This window comes from Macaca thibetana, chromosome 13 (assembly GCF_024542745.1).
Source record: "Macaca thibetana thibetana isolate TM-01 chromosome 13, ASM2454274v1, whole genome shotgun sequence".
In the NCBI taxonomy this organism is placed as follows: domain Eukaryota; kingdom Metazoa; phylum Chordata; class Mammalia; order Primates; family Cercopithecidae; genus Macaca; species Macaca thibetana.
Genome location: NC_065590.1, coordinates 14532874 through 14536876, shown reverse-complemented (window position 1 = coordinate 14536876; position 4003 = coordinate 14532874). Strand labels below are relative to the sequence as shown.

The following is a 4003-nucleotide window of genomic DNA, read 5'->3' as shown; positions in this document are numbered from 1 at the left end:
TCTAAAATATATTACTCCATGTAGTCCTTATATTTGTATGAAGTTTTGACTTCTTTCCCCAAAATATCACTTGTCACAACAGTGGATCTAGAAAGAAATACATTCCCTCCAGGCAAATCTACGCTGCCCTGATCTGACCTGGGACCCTAAGGACATTGTTCCCATGCTGAGTTACTGAGATGAACCAGCCCTGCAGCTGTGCTCAGCCTGCCCCATCCCCTGCTGATTTGCATATTCCCAGAGCCCTCTGCCCTGAAGACTTCTTAATAGGCTGGTCACACCCTGTGCAGGAGTCAGTCCCAGTCAGGACACAGCATGGACATGAGTGTCCCCATTCAGCTCCTGGGGTTCCTGCTGCTCTGGTTCCCAGGTAAGGAAGGAGAACACTAGGAATCTACTCAGCCACTGTGCTCAGTACTACCTGGTTCTTCAGGGAAGTGCTCATATAATATGGTTAAAAGTGTAAATATTTGTTTTTGTGTTTCCAATCTCAGATGCCAGATGTGACATGCAGATGACCCAGTCTCCATCTTCTCTGTCTGCATCTGTAGGAGACAGAGTCACCATCACTTGGCAGGTGATTCAGGGCATTGGCAACTATTTAAATAGGTATCGGCAGAAACCGGGGAAAGCAGATAAGTAAGTTTCTGATCTATGTTGCATCCAGTTTGCAGACGGGGCTCCCATCTCAGTTCAGTGACAGTGGATCTGGGACAGATTTCACTCTCACTATCAACGACCTGCAGCCTGAAGATTTTACAATGTATTACCGTCAACAGGGGAGTAGTTTTCCTCTCCCAGTGTGACAACTCGTAACATCAACCCCCATGGAAGCAGATGAGTAAGGCTGGGCTGCCCAAGATGCTCCTCCTGGTGCCTCCATCTGTTGAGTTGTTTTTCAGATGCAGCCAGGTTTTGAAGATCATTGGGAAATTTTGGTAGATTGTGTTGAGGTGACTCCTTTGAACCCACTCTCTTTCCTCCTCATCCCCAGCAGCACAGACTTGCAATGTCAGTCCTGATTTAATAAAGAGATTTGACCACCTAAGAAGTCTGTGTTATGGGACATTCAGAGTTATTATAGCAAAAGAGAAGCCGCTCTAGCTGTTACAAGCAGGAATTGTTTTAAGTTATGGAATTAATGTCTAAACTACAGCTTTTCAAAGCCTGTCCAGTGTTAGTTAGGGAAGCAGATACTAGAGATGGGATTCTCTGGGGCTCCTCTGGAAACCAGGGTGCACCCTGCCCTGCAGGTGTGGGCTGACTTACCACGTGGTCCTTGTATCTGTCTGAGAAGCCCAGAGTGTGGGTGCTGATGCTCTTAGCCTCCTGCAGTATCTCTCTAGGTGATTCTCTAGTTCTTGACTAAGTCCACTTCTCTGTTTGCAGGTGTCAATGAGCATGGAGTCATTCTCTTCTGACTTCCAAATCTCATGGAAGGACCACTCACTGAACAACTCTACAGAAAAATATAGAGGGAAAAGTGGTTCCTAAGAACGTGTTTTCAGAAGTGATGGTCATGATGAGGAACTGACAGCTGAAAGCCCAACATGGTCAGTATTTTCACAAAATAGTGAAAAACTTTGCCAGTTACGAATGGCCCCAGAATACATTTGAATGTGCTCTCACATGTTATGAGCGGGGCTCTATCATAGGAAGACAACTTTATTAAGTCATAGACACAGCTTAAAAATCAGGAAATTGTATGACACATACAACAATCATTTTACAAACCAATGAAAAACATTTCTTGATAAAAACTAAAACAACAGAAAACTAAACATGGATGTAGGATTTTTTTCCTAATTACAAAATCTCTTTGCTACTCAAAATTTATGCAGAATCCAGCAGCATCATGAGCTCACTGAGAGCATGACACACATGCTAAATAGCAGAACGACCTTCAGTTCACTGAATGAGAATCTTCACTTAGCCATGGTAGTTGGTAACAGGTGATCTATAAAAGGCTTAAGAAGCTATGTACTATGTGATTTTTATTTCAGACATGTTGTGGTGTCAGGTGCCTGTAATTCCAGCTACTCAGGAGACTGACGCAGGAGAATAGTTATAACCAGGGAGGTGGAGGTTGCAGTGAGCCAAGATCATGCCATTGCACTTCAGCCTGGGTGATAAGAGCAAAACTTTATTCCTGCCACCAAAGAAAAGAGACATATTATTGTCCTAATGAGGCTATTTAAAAAAATTTCAATGGAAAACCACATATTGCAAACATTCTCAGCTTTATTTTCTAATCAATGCAACATGAAATTTGAAAACATTTGGAAGATTGTAATGGTGGAGAAACATAATTATCTGTCCATGGAATAATAAAATACTTTGATGTTTAAATGGAGCAACAGTTTGTAGGGACTTTGATAATTGCCAAGGTGAAAGGGTAACTTAAAATTGTATGTTTCTGTGTTTAGAAGTTTTAGACTTCATTCACCAGTTCAACTTGGTTCTGGGAGGTTGCTCACTCCTGCAAAACTTGCATTAGAATGTGGCACCTGGTTAGTTACTGCCCTTTAGCCTTGACCTTAGATGAATACAATTCATAGGCTAGAGACAAGCTTGGTTCCCTGAAGCAGAACCAACCAGCTGAGCCCTGCCTTGAAGAGCCAAGTTAATATTAAAATGAACATCCACAAACACAATACAACTTGTATTGTAAGGCACTGACTTTTAAATAGTTGGTTACCAATCATCATTGTGTAAAAAACTGACAAACGTAATATTTATATATTTACACATAAAGATGTATTTTGTTATAATCAGTGGCATTAGTATAAATATTTAGTAATCTATTTATAAAGCTACCAAGGAGAGTTTTAAAAAGAAATTTAAAAAATAATATTTCAATAAAAATAGTAAAATTTGCCTTATTTACGGAAATCCACACATATATAAAAACATGAATATAGGTGCTATATATATTTATTTGCATAAATAAATAGTTGGGTGCACATAGTTCCATATGTATATAGTCATGTCTAAATAAGGTCCTTTACATACATATATAAGCAACTGAATATCTGTACATAAAGAATAAACAAAATTGGACTTCTTTACATCATATACACAAACTAACTCAAAATGCTACAAAGACCTAAGTGTGAAAGGTAAAATAATAATGCTCTTTTAAGACAACTGAGGTGTCAATCTTTGTGACTTTGAATGAGGCAATAGTTTCTTACATATGACACCAAAAAAAAAAGCAATCAAAGGAAAAAATGATGAATTTCACTTTATCAAATGTAATAACTTTTATGCCCTAATGGACACTGAGAAGAAAGTGAAAAGACAACCCATATATCATATATCTGTGAGGAACCACCACCCAGAATATGTAAATAACTCTTATAATTCAATAATAAACATTGAAAAACACTTCTCAACTACTAATAGGGGGAAAAAGATCTGTACAGACGTTTATCAAAGAAGATATATACAGAGTCAATAAGCACATGAAAAGAGACTCAACATCCTTAGTCATTGGAAAAATGGCAAACCACAATCAGATATCTCCTCACATAACACTGGGATGGCAATCATAATAATAAACTGGAATATGTCAAGTGTTGGTAAGAATGTGAAGAGATTGGAACAATAATGGTTATTTATTTTTATTTTTAGAGACGAGCTTTGTCCATGTTGCCCAGGCTTGTCTTGAACTCCTGAGCTCAAGCAATCTGCCCACCTAGGCCTCCCAAACTACTGAGGTTACAGGTGTGAGCCACCATACCCAGCCAGTAATAATTAATTTTATGCATCAACATAACTGGGCTAAAGACTGCCCTGATAGCTGGTAACACATTATTTCTGGGTGAGTCTGTGAGGGTGTTTCCAGAAGAGATTAGCATTTGAATCAGTAGAGCGAATAAAGGAGACTGGCCTCAGCAATGTGGGCAGAAATCATTTAATTCCTTCGGGGTACAAATGGAAGGAAAAGGTGGAGGAAATGTACATTCAGTATTTTTTTAAAATGTGATATTCATCTTCTGTC

The 4003-nt window shown here is 39.1% G+C and overlaps 1 pseudogene; it reads left to right on the top strand.

The window, feature by feature from the left end:
• The first annotated feature begins 315 nt into the window (after window positions 1-315).
• LOC126934374 (immunoglobulin kappa variable 1-12-like) lies at window positions 316-806 on the top strand (annotated as a pseudogene).
• The last annotated feature ends 3197 nt before the right edge of the window (window positions 807-4003 follow it).